The sequence below is a fragment of the Octopus sinensis genome, linkage group LG8 (genome assembly GCF_006345805.1).
Source record: "Octopus sinensis linkage group LG8, ASM634580v1, whole genome shotgun sequence".
Taxonomy (NCBI): domain Eukaryota; kingdom Metazoa; phylum Mollusca; class Cephalopoda; order Octopoda; family Octopodidae; genus Octopus; species Octopus sinensis.
Window position 1 is genome coordinate 5066451 of NC_043004.1, and position 19984 is coordinate 5086434.

At 39.1% G+C, this 19984-nt stretch overlaps 1 protein-coding gene across 4 annotated transcripts in view; it reads right to left on the bottom strand.

Moving 5' to 3' along the window:
- The window catches only part of LOC115215226, a 105208-nt gene that overhangs the window by 78043 nt on the left and 7181 nt on the right, over positions 1–19984 (bottom strand). For all 4 annotated transcript variants that reach the window (XM_029784449.2, XM_036505220.1, XM_029784448.2 and 1 more), the window contains exon 2: positions 1680–1703. The gene's annotated coding sequence lies outside the window, so the exon portion shown is untranslated. The remainder of the gene's footprint in view (positions 1–1679; positions 1704–19984) is intronic.

Consider the following 19984-nt stretch of genomic DNA (forward strand, 5'->3'; position numbering starts at 1 on the left):
ACCCCAAGTTGTTATCTATAATCATAAAAATTAAAAGTAATTCAAATTCAATTTTTCCTTGAAACAATAAATTTCTATAGAGATTAGGCTTTAAATTCTAATCTATGAAAAGTTTCCTTTCTACAATATTCTTAAAGGAAGGAAAAACAATCTAGCAACTGGGGCTAATATGAACGAGCCTGGTAGGTGTAAAAGACTAATTGACATCTCTTGTCAAGAGTACAGGCAACAGTCAGATTGCTGATGTTTGTTGTGCACTCCACTGTTGTTATTTGATTGCTGTCATTCTGTGCATCTGTGTGTAAAGACCAGTTGTGTTTTGCAGGGTTCTTTATTTTTACCCTTAACTTAAAAATGGAGAAAGACTTAGTGCTAGATATTAAAAATAAGCCATTTGGGGCTAGAAATAAAGTGGAAAAATGTGAAATTCTTTGAGCAGGCATCATGTGTCTTATGCAAAATCTGTGATAAACCTGAGTAATGCTGATGACTTGGAGTCGCCTCTGATGTGTGTGTGTGCAAGAGAGAAATATTAGACCATTTGATGTCAAATAAGTCAGCATTGAATCAGTGATGCCAAACAGACAGGGCTAAAATGGCTGTGCCAAAACTTCTCAAACTCAGGAAGAGTGTATGGACGAACACTGCCCGAATAAAAAATAGAATGCTTACAGCTTGGACATCTTTAATCATAATGGTCTGCTTGACCAAGGCTAACATGATGATAGATGACAGCAACAAAAGAGCATCTAAGTGGTCATTTTAACTGTGTGACTAGTTTTAATTTTTCCCTGATGTTCTTCCCTTCCCATGCAGTCTTGATATCAATACAGCTGATCACCCACTGATGGATACATTTCATCACCAAATGTCAATGCAATTGGCTCGTTTTATCAGACTGTTAGCAGGAATGTTGGCAGAGTCTAAAATACCAACCCACAACCTACAAGTCCAACCCAAATTACTGCTGAGTAGTGAAAATAACTAAATAACACAAAGAGAAGTCTGTCGAGGACTGATGATGTCAGCAAGTGACTAACCCATTCCAGTCTGGTAGGACATAAAAAATTTGTCTTTTTATCCATAACTAATCTGACCAGCAAAAGATACAATAAACCCAGTAGGTGTTTAACTCATTAGATCCCAGTGTTATAAACAAGTACTATTTCAACAAACAACATATAGGATTGTCATTGACAATATCATTTTCTAGTTGTCTTTTCTTTGACGTGCATCCATTAATTAGCCAGCAGTCACAGCTCAGTCAAGGTCAACAGCCGAACGAATCTACAACACTCTGACTGTGGCACACTTTTCCATGGTCTGATGGAATGTCTTGTGGCAGACATTCTACAGCCAGATGTAGTTCCTTGTCACCAACCTTCACCGGTCTCCATGTAAGGTAATAATACCCCATAGCCAGACATGTTTTTCACAGAAGACTAGAAATGAACAACCTCACTTGTATGACAGTAATGCTCATTTACAACCATCACATCATGTCTAGACAAGTATACACACAAATACATATGTACGCATACATATATATACTTATATATATACATATATCATGGGCTTCCAAACAGTTTCAGTTACCAAATCCACTCACAAGATCTTTGCCCATGGTGTGAGCTCCTTAGCAATACAGTCATTTATAGAACAAAACATAGTAACCATACCTTCATGTTGGCATCCATAGGTTCCTACAAGTAAACAATAATAATATATTAATATTAACCACCAAAGATAAGAAATGCAAAGAAAATGTAATATATTAATTTTATATATAATGAGAGAGCAAGTGAGGGAGAGAGAGAGAATTATAGAAATGATTCAGTTATTATCGGAAGACTGACACAACCAAAAGATAACAGCTTATATAAATTGACAAAGTGAAGATAAACTAAATGTTAAAGTCAACAGAACAGAAATGTATTAAATCTTAATCACCAACAGATTAATATAATCTGAAACAATTGAGCTGAAACTCATGAGAAGACACAGACCAGGAAATATAACTAATATAGAATACATTCATGTAAGGACAAGGATCAAATTCATTGTAAACACAAAGACAAAACTGGCAAAACTGGTTAGTAAGCATGCCCGTTCAGTAAGAGATGCATGGTTCAATTCCTGTCAGAGATGATCACATACAATTGATATATAAAATGGAAAAGTTATAAAGATATACACAGGGCAACTTAATTCCTATATGCCTTAAATAACTTAGGTAGGCATTAGATCATCAATACATGTTAACAACAGTTGTTTGGTTATAATCAAGAGGAAAGGAGATATTAAATATAGAATTAAACACCAGCTTTATAAACAAATGCATGATTATCAAATATATCAAATTATCAAATACATAATGATTATCAAATACTAATGTTAATTGTAGTAATACCAAAGGCAGCAAACTGACTGAATGCTTAGCAGCATTTGTTCCAGTTCTTTACACTCTGAATTCAAATGTTGCCAAAATTGACTTTGTCTTACATCATTCTGGGGTTGATAAAATAAGTACCAATTGAGTGATGGGATCAGTGTAATCTAATAGACTTCTCCTCTAAAATTTGAGGCCCAGTGTCTATAGTAGAAAGAAATTATACTAAAACTAATTAAGATAATACAAATATTGGCTTCAAATTTTGGTGAAAGGCCAGCAATTTGAGGGGAGGGGATTAGTCAATGACATCAACCCTGGTATTCAACTGGTATTTATTTTATTGACCCTGAAAGGAGGAAAGGCAAAATCGACCTCAGCGGAATTTGAACTCAGAACGTAAGATGAATGAAATGTTGCTAAAGCATTTTGCCCAAAGTGCCAATGATTCTGCCAGCCTGCCACATCATCATCATCATCATCATCATCATTTAACATCCATTGTCCATGCTGGTATGGGTTGGACGGTTTGACTGGGCTGGCACACTGGAAGGCTCCACCAGACTCCAGCTTGATTTGACATGGATGGTTTTCTATGACTAGATGCCCTTCCAAACACCAACCACTCTGAGAGTGTAACGGGTGCTTTAACATGCCACCAGCACAGGTACCATTTGCATGACACCAGAGTGCATTTACATGCCACCTACACAGACGCCAATTTGCGTGACACCAATACTAAAACAAATATTATCATCATTTAGCGTCCGCTTTCCATGCTAGCATGGGTTGGACGGTTCAGCTGGGGTCTGGGAAACCAGAAGGCTGCACCAGGCCCAGTCTGATCTGGCAATGTTTCTACGGCTGGATGCTCTTCCTAACACCAACCACTCCGTGAGTGTAGCGATTATTATAAAATACAATCATTTATTCAATAGGGTTTATTGCATTTGGTTGTCCGGAAAGTTTGTGCCGATTTATAGTAGCTTACCTTTCGACTTATTTTAGAACATGGTTGAGTCCATAAAATAGGATTTGACTACACTGCCATTTAGAGCACAGTTTAAGCTATCTTTTCGTGGAAGAAGGTTTATGTTCCTATAACCTGTGTTAATTCTGTAACCCTTTAAAATGGAAGATAAGAAAGTTTATTTTCGGCACTTGATGCTTTGGGAACCAGACAAAAATTGCTGCAGCTTGGCTAGGACGTGTTACCCCACCCTCCATATTCACCAGATATTGCTCCTTCGGATTTCCACTTATTCAGGTCTCTGCAGAATAGTCTAAATGGTAAAAATTTCAATTCCTTGGATGACGTAAAAAGATATCTTGATGAATTCTTTACCATGAAACCCCCTCAATTCTGGGAAGAGGGTATTTTCAAGTTAAAGGAAAGATGGAGACGCATTGTGCAACAAAATGGTTCATATTTGGTTGATTAAAAATGTAATGGCAAGTATTTATTGACCTTTTTCTTTCCTTTAAAAATCGGCACAAACTTTCCGCACAACCCAATAAGTGATGACACTCTTTTTGTCTATATCAACTTGTTACTAAACTTGAACAAAGGAACTTGCTGAAGAAATGGATGTGTGGCTTCTGTGTTAACAAAATCACTTGCAAGATATCTCACTAGAAATATGGCCTTTGTGTGTTTACTCATATCTAGGGAATATACCCAACTTGGGGCACATTTTAACAATCCTAACCCTCAACCTGTTTTATCATTGCTTTTTCCTTTGTGAGATTTATTTGGTACATCAGTTTGAATTTTCTATGGGTGCACTTTATAATCACATGGTTTAAGTTCAGTCCCACTACATGGCACCTTGGGCAAGTGTCTTCCGCTATAGCCTTAGCCAACCACTGCTTTGTGAATGAATTTGACAGAAACTGTGTGGAAGCCTCATGTCATTTATCACTTAACATCCATTTGTGTGTGTGTGTGTATTTTGTATATATATATATATATATATATATATATAAGCCTGGGCTGCTCTCCAGCTGGCCAGCCCCTGTCAAACTGTCCAACTCCTGCCACCATGGTAAATGGATGATAAATGATGGCGATATCTATCTAGCTGTCTATATATATGAATGTATGTGCATAAGCGAGCGTGTGTGTGTGTGTGTGTGCACGCGCGTGCCTTTGTGCTTGTATTTGTCCCCCACACCTCTTGACAACCAGTGTTGGTTTGTTTACATACTCATAACTTAACCGCTCAATAAAAGAGAATGATAGAATAAATATCACACTTTAAAAAAAAAAACATAAGAACTAGGTTTGAATTATTTGAGTAAAATTTTTCCAGAGCAGTGCCCGAGCATGGCCAAAGTCCATTGATTGAAACAAGTAAAAAAACGAATACTTTCCAACATTTCTTCATTAAGGCAGCAAGTTGGCAGAAACGTTAGCATGCTGGGTGAAATGCTTAGCAGTATTTTGTCTGCTGCTACATTCTGAGTTCAAATTCCACCGAGGTCGACTTTGCCTTTTATCCTTGATTCTCTTACTCTATTATCACCTGATTCCTGACAGTAGTTCTGCACCATCCATCATAGAATCGGTCAGTAGTTTGTAGCTAACATTGTCACTGTGCAATATATTATACCATAAATCTCTCTAACTCCCCTTAAAAGCACCTGTGCTGGTGCTGTGTTAACACACCCATGCTGGTGCCCCATAAACGCACGTCCATGCTGGTGGCACTGCATTAACACACCTGTGCCAGTGGCACATAAAGAGCACCCAGCACACTCTGTTAAGTGGTTGGCATTAGGAAGGGCATCCAACTGTAGAAACCATGCCTCAACAGACAGTTGGGAGTCTGGACAGCTCCCTCCTGCTAGCCAGCTCCATATCAAACCATCCAACCCATGCCAGCATGGAAAGTGGATGCAAAACGATGATGATGATTAGCATTGTCTAAAAATGTGCAACCAAAATATGTAATCCTTATGCATGGCATGAACTTGAAGCCTGAAATTGATGAGGAGAAATAGGATATTATGATATTCATAAAAAAAAAAAAGATTAAGTCTTTTGCTCCCTATGGAGGCCATCAACGATATTTCTCAACTGTTTTCATTTCTGGGCTGTCTTTTCTGCTTTCAGCCTTGCTTCCACTTCTCTTGTGGATTCCATCTCAACTTACACATCAGACATATGTTCCCTGAGGGAAATCCTTCCCTCTCAGGTCTTGTTGATGCCACTTAAAAAGCATCCAGTCCACATTGTAAAGTGGTTGGCATTTGGAAGGGCATCCAGCAGTAAAAAACATGCCAAAACCAACCTCACTTGTGCTTGTGCCATGTAAAAAGCACTTGGTCCACTCTACTGGGTGGTGAGAGCTAGGAAGGGTACTCAGCCATAAAAACCCTGCCAAAACAAACACAGAAGTCTGGTGCAGGTTCCTGCATGGCCGGCACCTGTGAAACTGTTCAACCCATTACAACATGAAAGGCAGACGTTAAATAATGATGATGATGATGATAATGATCAATGCTTCTGTAACTTTGCTTTTTTCTACGCATGGATTTTAGCCCTAAGCAAATCCGTTTTTATCCCTGGAATGAGGTGGTCAATATTAGTCTGGCCTCACAAGGTGGCAAGCCGGCAGAAGCATTAGCACATCAGACAAAATGCTGATGAGCATTTTGTCCATTTTTATGTACTGAGTTCAAATTCCAATGAGGTCAACTTTGCCTATCAACCTTTCAAGGTCTGTAGAATAAGTACCAGGATTGCTCGTCTTGTGCTAAAATATGAATCCATACTCATCTGGTCTCTATCTTTTGATCTGTCCAGCATGAGACCCTACTAGGAGCTTACACTCGGATGGTACAGGTCTCAGGGGTCATTGAGGAACACAAGCCATCAGACTGCAACAAGAACCTATTTAGTGGGTTGTGATATTCATGCCTGATCTAAAACTCTGTACAGACATCAATAAATTTGTTGTTAGTGGCAGTAAATAAGTTAGAATTGAAAATTAGAGTTTGAAACTTCTTTTTGAATCCTATGCAACCCTAATTTTTCCTTTGAAAGAAACAAATGTCCCTGCTACAGCTTTTTCCTTCATTTACACTACAAATAGCATAGGAAATGTATGAGCACCACACAGTATTGTTTCTCCCTCTCTTCCTTCCAAAATATCTAATGTACACATTCATGCACACACACACACATGTACATACATACATACTACAGATCCAATCCATCACTTGAACTGTAAAAATCTGTAAAACTTTCCAGAAGTTTGTCATTTAAATATATATGAGCATGTCTAGATATGTAACTATATACATGAGAATACATACATAAAATAAAACATACAAATCTGTACACATACACACATACATACAAACAAAAATAATCTATTGTTGATGTTGAAATTCCAATAAAGGAGTCTTGGATTTAGGTTAGAAAACAGCTCCTTCTCTGTTGGTAAGAAATCTTGAAATAAAACTGAACAATGATGATTCATACATACTTTCATTACATATATACATAAACCAAACCACATTCAATATACAGACAAATCTAATGGTATTTTATATAGATATGAATGTCTACAAATTCTGCAGTAACCCAAAATAGAAGAATTATAAATCTCACTTAATATTTATCAATAAAAAAAATTTATTTTCAATAAAAAAAATCAATGTTTTCAATATAAAAGCATACTACCATCACCACGCAATGGTCAGAGCTAGAATACTTTTGATCATAGGTCTATCTGCCTGATCAGGGCTGACTAGGAACTAAACAACAACAAAATGTTTGATTTGAAGCCGACACGAAAGCCTGTATAGGATCACCCAATCTGTTAGAAACAGCAGCTAAATCACTCTCAAATACATCTTATAGTCTTAAAAAATAAGACACTGAAGAATAAAGTGTAGGGCATACATCATCATCATCGTTAACCCTTCAGCATTTAAACCAGTTATATCCAGTCAAAATATTCTACCTGTTCTATGTTCAAACGAGCCAGATCTGGCCTTTCATATCTATCCTACAATGCATTCTAGAAATAAATAATCACATCATTGAAATCTGAAAGCCATAAGATATTTTCTACTCTAGGCACAAGGCCCGAAATTTTAGGGGAGGGGGCCAGTCAGTTAGATCGACCCCAGTATGCAACTGGTACTTAATTTATCGACTCCAAAAGATGAAAGACAAAGTCGACTTCGGCAGAATTTGAACTCAGAACATAAAGACAGACGAAATATCGCTAAGCATTTTGCCCGGTGAGCTAACGTTTCTGCCAGCTCGCTGTCTTGAAAGCCATAAGATAATGAAACTCAGATAAGTCTCAGCCAGAACTGGCCCAGGCCAAGTCTAACTTAATAGCACCACTTGGAAAGGACATTTAATGATTGTTTCATATTACAGTCTTTCTTTGGACCCCTTAGCCTGTTTGAGTAAGAGTTATTATTTCCGAGTGTAGGTAGTTTATCTGGAATTTGTTGGAGATATTCGTCCAGGATTTGTTTGAATGTTATGAGATCTTTTTCTTCTCTTATGTGCCATGGCATGACTAATTGAAAACAATTTGAACAAATAAGCATCACATTTGACAAAGTTATCTGAATGCTGAAGATTCGTGTCCACTTTTCAATCCTTGCCAAAGTCAGATGAAATTTATTAAGGCCGATTTTCTAAGGCTAGTTGCTGTTCCTGTTACCAACATTCACCCATTTTCAAGTAAATTAATATATCCACTCTAACCTCTCAACTGGCACAAGATCACCTCCTCCAATAACACCCTCCCCTCTCAAAAAATCTTTGTCTCGTGAATTACTTGGTGACCGTCATCAGTGCTGAATTATGTAAAATAAGATCCAGTCCACAGTGTAAAGTGGTTGGCCTTAAGAAGGGCATCAAGCCATCCAAAACAGACAGTGAAGCTTCGACTAGACAACTCCTGTCAAACTGTCGAACCCGTGCCAGCATGGACAGAGGACGTTAAACAATGATGATGATGATAATGATGACAATGATGAAGACGATGATAATGATCATCCCCATGTTTTTAAAGAAGATTGGAAATGAAGGACACCACTTGCTTGATGATGACACTCAACCATCACTTGGTGTCACGGCAAGGATATGGTAACACACACATGCATGCACATGCACACACACACACTAACTCCATTCATAAGGTTTTGGTTGAACTGGAGCTTTAGTGGGAAACCGTGGGAGCTGCAGTTGAGAACCACTAATCTAAATTCAGAATTAAAGGGTCGTTAATACTGCAACAACATTTTTGTTTTTGCTGCCCTGTAAAAGTGTAACCAGAGCATGTACCACTCAGGCAGCCCTTGAGTTAATCCCCACCCCAGGGACCCCCAGTTACGCTATAAAGGCTTATACAGCAGACCCAAAAGTGCTGCCTTCACAAAAGTGGTCCCTGGAGTCAGCTCACCCCATCACCCCACTGCAGCTACGCTACCTTTTGCTATTATTGTTTAATCCAAAGTCAACTCAGATCAAGCAAATCTTAGATCAAAAGTGTTTCAGCAAGGACTACCCTGTATTTTTTTTTCTTTTGACTGTGGCCATGCTGGACTTACTCTTTGTAAGCCTAGTACTTATTCTATCAGCCTCTTTTGCTGAACCACTAAGTTACAGGGGCATAAACACACCAACATTGGTTGTCAAACAATGGTGGGAGGACAAACACAGAATTACAAACATATATATATATATATATATATATGACAGGCTTCTTTCAATTTCTGTCTACCAAATCCACTCTCAAGGCTTTGGTCAGCCCAAATCTATAGTAGAAGACACTTGTCCAAAGTGCCATGCAGTGGGACTGAACCTGGAACCATGTGGTTGATAAGCAAGCTACTTACCACACAGCCACTCTATGTATTTTTTTCTTTAGGGGTGTTCAAGAATACAGATGATTTAGGAGGTGATTTTATTGTTATTTGTAGCAAGACAACATATGGCTTGTTTATGTTTTTCATAGTTGCCAAAGGAGGAGGTGGTTGACGATTGAATCAATCTTATCTCTTCTTGCTATCCCCAGTATATAACTGGTTCTTAGTTTGATGATTCGCAAGTTAAACTAAATGGGAACGTCCAGCATGGTTTGATCTGAACTCCACACGAAAGAGTATAACTAATGCAGTCGCATGGTCTGCTAGAAATAACAGCCAAATCACACTACCATCTTTGAAAAAGTGCAGACATAATGCATAATGTTATCTTAAACATACAATATTTAGGGGTAAAAAGTTTGACCTCAAACTTAGATCAGGCTTATTTTGAACTGTGTTTGACCTGAGCTCAAAAGAAATAAAAAGCTAGACAGCATACGAGCTAACGAGACTCTTTATGTAGTCGCTCGACTCGCTAGAAATAATAACCAAATATCTCTCACTTCGCACCCTAACCTCTTAAATAAGGAAAGGGATAGGTTGTGTTGTTCTAGACACACCCCTAAAGAGATAGGTGAAACCGATCGGGGCTGACCTGGGGCTAAATAGAATCACCTAGTAGAAAGGCATCCAGCGATCTAAAATTTCGTTCCTGCTGCTACGTTGCCGTCGAGTGTCATAATAATGACTTAAGCTGCTTAGATGTGATTTAATAAATTAATAAATATATATCTCACACACATACCCATCACATCTTCCTTCTGTCTGGACATAACTTATCGATTTCATTGACTGTGAGAGTAAAGGCCTCAGATTTATGAGGCAGAAAAGAAATTCGATATATTTCTACGCTTTGTGTTTTGTCCAAAGGCATTTATCAGCATAAATGAAGTCTTAGTATTCTTTTATAACTCCAACTCCATTCACATCTCAGATGCTTTATCGGAATATTAAATCGACCACTATTGCTTTCACTTGTATTATATTTCATCGACCTCGGAAGGATGAAAGGCCAAAGTTGACTTCGGTCTGATTTGAACTTGGAATGCAAAGTACCGCAATTAGATATCCTTTTCTTTTCTAGACACAAGGCCCGAAATTTTGAAGGAGGGGGCTAGTCGATTAAATCGACCCCAGTACACAACTGGTACATAATTTATCGACCCCGTAAGGATGAAAGGCAAAGTCGACCTCGGCGGAATTTGAACTCAGAACGTAAAGACAGACGAAATACCTATTTTTCTACAACCCACAAGGGGCTAAACACAGAGAGGACAAAAAGGACAGACAAACGGATTAAGTCGAATATATCGACCCCAGTGCGTAACTGGTACTTATTTAATCGACCCCGAAAGGATGAAAGGCAAAGTCGACCTCGGCGGAATTTGAACTCAGAACGTAGCGGCAGACGAAATACCGCTAAGCATTTCGCCCGGCGCACAAGGCATTTTATCTGAAACTCTAATGATTCTGCAAATCACATCGCCTTGTATATTTGTAAATGAGATAATGCAGTTTTGTGCAGGTTTTCGCTGAGAATCGAAACCCAATCCTCGGAATCGGCTAGATAGCTTACAAACGTCATGCTACACAAAATTTCCCCATCACTACCACAACTAACATAATCATCATAGTTTGTTACAAAGAGTTCCTCTTTTAAATTATAGATATTTCTTCTTACTTCCACCACCACCCACACACACAAACACTAATAGAGATTTCAAGACATGTATTCAAAGCATAGAGACATCTAATCAGGGACGAGATAGAGATCTATTTGTACAGACCGACCCAACCACTAGCTTGTATATGTGCGCGCTGACCTGCAAACAAGCGATATCCACGTGTACGCTAAATAGTGAAAAAAAAAAAAAGAAACAAGATCGCATTTTCATGTCCAGTAAATAATTCTTAAATAAACATGGCACATGCATGAAAATATAGTTGTTGTTGTCAATGCTAATCAAGCAAACATGTGGTTAATCAAGGGCGTTGTAACCATGACCACCTCATACGACAATTTTTCTTTTAATTTTTTCATAGTGCATCTAGGACTACGCTAATAAATCTTTTTCTTTGTTATTGTTTTTGTTTTTTCTTCAGACAGGCACAGGCATGGCTGTATGACTAAGAAACTCGCTTTGCAGCCACGTGGTTTTGGGTTCAGTCCCAATGCGCGACACCTTGGGCAAGTATCTTCCTACAGCTTTGGGCCGAACCAATGGCTTTTGAGTAGATTTGGTACACGGAAACTCGTGTGGAAACCCGTTGAATGTGTGTGTGTGTGCTTGTCACCCATCACCACATATATACGACGAGCTTCTTTCAGTTTCCGTCTACCAAATCCACTCACAAGGCTTTGGTCGGCCCGAGGCTATAGTAGAAGACACTTGCCCAAGGTGCCACGCAGTGGGACTGAACCCGGAACCATGTGGTTGGTAAACAAGCTACTTACCACACAGCCACGTCTCCTTTATTGCACATAAATTTTAACAACAAAATGGACCCCGGTTTAGAGCCACTGGGGATGACGGAAACGGAGAGGAAGTTCGTTAGATGGCTAATCCCTGTAATTCAAAGTTGCAGACTTGACGCATTTTGTTTGACACTGATTCGACCAGAGAATTACGTTATAAGAACACACGTGTCCGAAGAAGATATTCATCCACTTACACGTTAACCTAACGTTAATCTAGTTCAGCCGATCATCGAACGAACTGAATGCTTGTCGTTGAAATCGAAGGCGAACGATTTATCAATAGCCCATCCTTTACGTCAGCGGGTTTTCGTTCGTGGAGAAGTAATAAATCTTCGAAGATTTGTGATTTTTATCCCATCGGTATTAAAGGGATTTGAATACGATATTAGGTCGGGATGGATCGGTAAATACATACATGCATAAAAAAAACAATGTATACACGCACGCATGCGCGCGCGATGTTTTGTTCTTATGTCAAGTTAGATATAAAAACAATTTAACGTTAAACTGAAAGATTATTCAATGCTTTTAGAAGAGAACATATTTATTAAAACTTGTACAAGAAACTGGATGAAACTTAAACCTTTTCTTTGTAAACTTCGAAGTCAAAGTTTAATAAATACACACACACATACATACATACATACATACATCATCGTCCTCCGTCATCGTTTTAACATCCACTCTCCTATGCTGTCGCCAACCCCCAACTGTTTCCAAGTGAGGTATATTTCCACACAACCAGACGTGTTTTCACGAAAGACTGGAAACGAAGGACACTGCTTGCACAACGGTGACACTCGTTTACAATTATCATGTAAATCAATTCCATGCAGACAGTAACGCGCGCGCGCGTGTATCTCTTCACAAAGCTTTGGTCGGCCCGGGGCTAAAACCGAAGACACTTGTCTAGAGTGCGACACAACGGGATTGAACCCGAATCCATGTGGTTGGGAAGCAAACTTCTTACTACACAGCCACGCCTGCGCCATGAATGTATGTATGTATGTTACATGCAACGCACTAGCGTAGCTGGGGGCGATGGTAGGGGTGGTCTTCTCCGGGCAGCACTTTCGGGTCTGCTGTAAGCAATATGTTTTTCGTGGTGTCCGGGGGCGGCAAACGGAAAGGCCGCCCCGGGCGGCACACACTCTAGCTACGCTAGCGATGCGATGTGAAATATCCGAGTATAGGAGTTGGGATAAATGCAAAGTTTTGTGGGACAGCAGCTTTTAACGTCCCTCTCAGACTCGTGGCATCGATGGTCAGTCGGATCTTCAGTAATGTACAGGTACCCTCTAAATCGGTGGTACTCAACCAATGTTTACCTATGGACCCCTTTTTGATTCCTATTTTATCTGGGTGGACCCCCAGAGCCATTCCCTGTTTTTAAAAATCCTATTACGTTTTTATAATCAAATATTATTTATGAATTGTATAAAGAAACTAGCAGTATAGCCCGGCGTTGCCCAGATCTATTTTGTTTTCGACACTTTAGAATTGAAATTTTTGAAAAGTAAAAATTTTGCATTATGTAGCTTGTTATTATCTTTAAGTGAATATTTTCCTGGTTGAAATACACCCAAAAATGGCGACACAGCAGTAAAAAAATCGTAAAAAATAGGGATTTTCATAGAGAAAAAAAATCACCTTTTTGATGTAAATAATTTTTGGTCTTAACATGGTCCGATTTGAATTCTACGGAATGAAGAGCAAGCCTTCTTCTATCATACTCTCAATTTTGGTCAACTTGCGCCGCAGAGTCTCGGAGGGGATAGTGTTAGTTGAAGGCTACCAAACCTGCCACACACAGACAACTTCAGCTTTATATATAAAGATTGTTGAAATATTTTGTGTATTCTGGAAGTATAACCAATTCATTGCAAATAAATTCTAAGAAAATCTTGTATGGAACCCACCCCAAAGGTCATATGAACCCCGGTTGAGAACCACTGCTCTAATTAGTCACTTGACTTGCAACAGAAATAGCAGCCAAATCACCTCCAAATCAAACTTTACCATTTTAAAAGAATATTTCGGATATTGTTTGCCTTGAATACACAATACCTGAATAAGGAAAAAGACGAGATGGACATAGTTGGAACATCGTCAATCGGCCCTAAACTGAAGCTAATCTTGTTAGATTAGCTCCAGTTTAATGTAGACAGGGTGGTAATTCCAGAGGGTTCTGAGAAGGAATTATTTAATAGGGTTTAAGAGAAGTATCGAGTGGGATGTGATAGGATAAGGATAGCGAGAGGAAGAAACACGGGTGCATACAGTTTACAGGTGTAGAGGACTGGAAACTTGATTGCGGACTCGGTTCGCCTGATCAATGTTACAGAGAGACCAAGGATTTGGGATTGACGAGAGCTGGATATATATATATATATATATATATATATATATAACTGCCGACGAACGGGAACGTGAAACTCTGAGTAGCAATTTTTGCGATGATTTTGCATATTACTCTGCCTTTGGTATTCGAGTACTATTTTTCCCCACCTTGTTTTGCACTTATGTGCTTACTCGTGTGTTGCCGCCTGACTGGCTCCCGTGCCGGTGGCACGTGAAAAGCACCCACTACACTCTCGGAATGGTTGGCGTTAGGAAGGGCATCCATCTGTAGAAACCATGCCAGATCAGATTGGAGCCTGGTACAGCATAGTGGCTTACCAGCCCTCAATCAAACCGTCCAAACCATGCCAGCATGGGAAGCGGACGTTAAATGATGATGGTAATAATGATTGATTATATATATATATATATATATATATATATATTCTTTTTTACTTGTTTCAATCACTGGACTGCTGCCACGCTGGGGCACAGTCTCGAAGGGTTTTAGTCGAAATCGACTCCAATACTATTTTTCAATTTGGTAATTATTCTATCAGTCTCTTTCTCGAAACCACTAGCTTACGGGGACATAAACAAACCAACACTTGTTCTCAAGCGGTGGAACGGGGGACACACACGCACACTCATATACGACAGGCTTCTACACAGTTTCCATCTGAGGCTATAGAAGAAGACACTTGCCCAAAGTTAGCTTCTTAGCTATAGAACCATACCTCCTTCTCGAGCCACGCTTGGCTCATAAGGGCCGGTTTCCCAATTTCCTTGGTGTATAGGTTCCCCACCTGGACGGGACGCCGGTCCGTCGCAGGTGAGCTGCAAGATGCGGGAGGAAAGAGTGAAAGAAAGTTGTTTGCGAAAGAGTCAGCAGAAGTCCGCCATTACCTTCTGCCGGAGCCGCGTGGAGCTTAGGTGTTTCGCTCATAAACACACACATCGCCCGGTCTGAGATTCGAGCCCGCGATCCCTCGACCGCGAGACCGCTGCTCTAACCACTAGGCCATGTGCCTCCACAACCATACCTATAGTAGATTAAAATAATCTTTTTAATCAAAACGGGTTTGCATTCTGTCATCGTTTCTGTACTGTATCCGTGACAAAGACACTTAACTCAGTGGCCCAGTCCATCAGACTATAGCAAGGCGTCACGCTGCAGTGCAGTTACGCCATACACCTGATTGAGACATTAAATCTCTGCAATTTAATTCACTGACTGACTACTAACAGCCGAGTTCACCTGGGTGGTATAGTAGTTCACCATTCCAAGCTGCAGCAAGTAACACGGTAGTTCACTGACTTGCAGAGCTGAATGTAGATGCTGCGACAAAAGTACAGCCGCCTGCCCAAGAAAAAAATATCAAATTTATCATCCATTCCATTACGGAATGGATGATAAATACTGCGTCTGTGACAAATATACTTGATTGTCTATGGTCCGTACATGTCAATAATAACTAGTGCAATTCACAGCCGTGTATAACGAAAGGACTATAATTTTGACGAGTGCTTTGATACTGCCTATTGCTAGATTCCTATATACGTGTCAGCTAATGGGTTTGGACAATGTCAGAAGCAGGTGATTTAACCTGTCTTGCGTATCACAGGTAATACAGATGACACATTGCCTCGGCGTCGTGCATTGTATATGATACGCATTCATTTATTTGTTTCAGTAACTTGACTGTGGCCATGCTGCAGCACCGCCTCTAGTCGAGCAAGTCGACCCCAGATCTTATTCTTTGTAAGCCTAGTACTTATGCTATCGGTCTATTTTGCCGAACCGCTAAGTTACGGGGACATAAACACACCAGCGATGTTAGGGGGGACAAACACAGACACGCAAACATACACACATACACACATATATATATATATATATATATATATATATATATATATATATACAAAATGGGACAAGAACGCAAAACATCCGGACAGTTAGGTAATACAAAAATGGGACAACAAAACATCCAGATAGACGATACAAAGAAAACAAGGACGGGTCATTCGGAGTTTTCTTTCCTCAATCGAGTACCAGATTATCTTCGCAATTTCGGTTGATATATATATATATATATATATATATATATATATAATATATATATATATATATATATATATACGATGGGCTTCTTTCAGTTTCCGTCTACCAAATTCACCCACAAGGCTTTGGTCGGCCCGAGGCTATAGTAGAAGACACTTGCCCAAGGTGCCATGCAAAGGGACTGAACCCGGAACCATGTGGTTGGTAAGCAAGCTACTTACCACACAGCCACTCCTACAACTATTCTCAATTTTTTTTCTCAATTATATTTTCCTATGGACCCCTTTCATACCCATTTTACTCAGGTCCCCCCCACACATACACACACAGCCAATCGATGTTTAAAATATCCTATCATATTTTTATAATTAAGTATTAGGAATTCTATTAAAAGAAATTGTTAAAATATTTTGTGTAATGTAGATGTATAACCAATTTGTTACACATATATTTTAACAATATCTTACGTGGACCCCCCCAAGGGCCATACGAGCACCGGTTGAAAACCACTGTACTGGAGTAACATAGGTCTTACGAAAGGAAAGATTTATATTACTAGAACGTATGGAATAGGGGTTAACCAAGTCTCAAAAATAAGCGGGAACGTTTAGAACTAACTTATGAAAATGCTTTGGACAGGCAAAGGGTTAAAATTGACCATTAGCTACGCCAAAACAAAAACGGTGTCTCCTCCACATGATCACTTAACTGCTAGAAATAGCAACCAATTCCTACTCAAGTTACACTACCATCTCGAGAAAGGAAAAGACAGATAATGAATTCGTACAAAGCCCTGAAGAGAGGGTAAGGTCATGGTTGGAATGCCTTTGATCATAGGTCTGCTCAATCAGGTTTGACCTGGGACGAAATAAACGATCACAAAGGAACCTGATTATCGTCGTTTTGACGTCCACTTTTCCATGCTTGCACGGGTCGGATGACGTTTTGTTGAAGCGGATTTTCTTACCCTTAAGCAAAATGATGTTTCTCGCATAGCCAGACATGTTTTCGCACAATAATGGAAATGAATCACAACTATATACAACAATCGTAAGATATCACGATAAGAAAAAGAAAAAGCACCACACGCACGTGCGTGCGAACGTGCACACATACATACTAACGAACTTCTTTCAGGCTCTATCTATCAAATCCACTCACAAGACTTGGTCGGCCCGTGGCTATTGTAAAAGACACTTGCCCCCAAGATTCCACGAAAAGGGACTGAACCCGAAACCATGTAGTCGGGAAGCAAACCTGATAACCACACAGTCACGTCAGCTCCTGCTATGATTGGAACATAACTTAGATGATAAACGGTATCACCTTTGACCATTTTCAAGGCATCCAAGATTGATGAGAGGAAGGGAGGAAAGACAGATACAAAGGAATTGTCCCCCACACTGGATTCCGAGCTCGAAGTACGCTTGGCCTGCAACAGAGTGCTCTCCGCTGAAGGTTCCCTAAAGACTAGTTGTTTATTACATCTCTTGTCCCACTCTGGAGTTTAAATTTCGCTGATATTTACATTATATTTAAAGATGAATCGATTAGCTGTTATTATCTTCCAGCTTATTTATTTTCGTAAAGAAAAAAAAAAGTAAATCAATACATGGGAGCAGTTTCCCATGGGGAAATTATTATCAACGATATCGCATTTACGTTTATTTTCTTTAAGAAAACTAGCCTGGACTGGTAAATATTGATTTTTCCCTTGGGCATAAACAAGGTTTAACATTTGTAAGTGGGACGAGTTGTTGCTTTATCGACCCTGGAAGGATTAAAGCTAAGCGGAAGAGTAGCGAGATTTGAATGCAGAAGTGAAAATGTCAACGAAAGAGTCATTAAATGTGGTTACACAGCATTTTTCGCCTACTCGCTGTTTCATGGAAAACCTTACTTTAAATGATCGCTGCAATCTGTTAGAAATTACGACCTTATCTCTTTACAACCACGACCTTACTGTCTTAAAATACGGAAATGGTACTTTAGATAATATAGTTTCTACATTCTCCTGAAATATCATTGACCATAGCTTTATTTAATTAGGACTGAAACTCCGGGGAAAGATTTTGATTAATAACCAACGAACAAGTAGATAGATGGATAACCTTATCTATTAGGGGCATTTCGCCTTAATATGCCTTATATACTACATATTTAAAAAAATATGTCCAAGTATTTTCAGGTAAATTTAGATGGTCTAGAGAAGGCTACATTTCAAACAAGCTAAGTTGGACGTCATCTGAGACGTGTAATATAGGAAGTAAACTTAAAGTAGGTTACTCATAAAATAGATAAGATGCATACACACGTGCGCGCGAGCGCAATAGTTATATTTCTTCCAGAGTATGCTTTTCTCTTAAGACAACTGACCGAAGGTTCTCAACCAAGGTCCATAGAAGATTTTGTTATTAAGCTTTAATATGCAATAAATTGGTTATACTTCTATAATACACAAAATATTTCAACATGTTTTTTATACAATTCCTAATAATGCTTAATTATAAAAATACAATAGGATTTTTAAAACTTCTAATGGCTATAAGGATCCGTCTGAATAAAATAGGAATCAAAGGGGCTCCATAGATCAAAAACTGTGGAGAACCAATGAACTAAAATATATCGGAGTTATATTCATTGTGTTTTATAAACGAGCCAGTAAAACAACAATATACTGTATGTGTATAAAATCGGTCGTTAGAGCGTGTGGTCCAATTTTAGTCTGAATTCGCTCTCAACGTTTTCTAACTAATTGCACAATATAAGTTGAACGGGCAATAACGCAGAGAAGCTTCCGATATACTTAATAGTTTCAAATTTTGGCACAAAGCCAGCAGTTTTAAGGGCAGTCGATAAGTCGATTACATCGACTCCAGAGATTCAAATGGCATTTAATTTACCGACCTCGAAAGGATGAAAGGCAAAGTCAACCTTGGTGGAATTTGAACAAAGAATGTTGCTAGACATTTTCCCACCTCGCTAATTGCGATTCTGCCAGCTCACTGCATTCTACTTCCTGTATATTAAATACAAATGTAATAGGGACTCAAATATGTAACATAGTGAGTTAAATAAACAACTTCCTATATTACATATCTCGACCTACCTCTTGGTTGTATTAAAAAAAAATCTACGCTCAAAAAACAAGGGAGATAATTTCAATAAAATCAGCAAATCGAAATATCTGAAGAATAATGATGATTCAATTAGGAGTGGATCTTCTCTTCAGAGACCAAATGGTAAACAGCAACGGACATGTTTCGGTATTATTATACCTCTTCAGTGATGTTGATTAAACTCAGTTGGCAAAACTCAGAAGTAATCAGTATATATTGAAATAAAGGGGATTAGTTTATAATGAGAATATTGTGTTGTTAAATACAAATTACCATAAAACTCTGTATATAATACGCACTTTTTACACAAAAAATTAAGATTAAACCAGGAGAGCAGGGAATACATAGTATATAGGCGTAGGCGTGGCTGTGTGGTAAGACGCTTGCTTCCCAACCACATGGTTCCAGGTTCGGTCCCACTGCATGACACCTTTGGGCAATCCTTCTACTATAGTCTCGGGCCAGCCAAAGCCTTGCGAGTGGCGAATGGATTTGTTAGAGGGAAACTGAAAGAAGCTAGTTATGTGTGTGTGTGTGCGTTAGTTTTCCTCCACCATCGCTTAACAACCGTTGTTGGCGTGTTTACGTCCCCGTAACTTAGCGGTTCGACTAAAAGTGCCGATAGAATAAGTACTGGGGTTAGAAAGAATAACTCCTGGGGTCGATATGTGTCCGACTAAAGGCGGTGC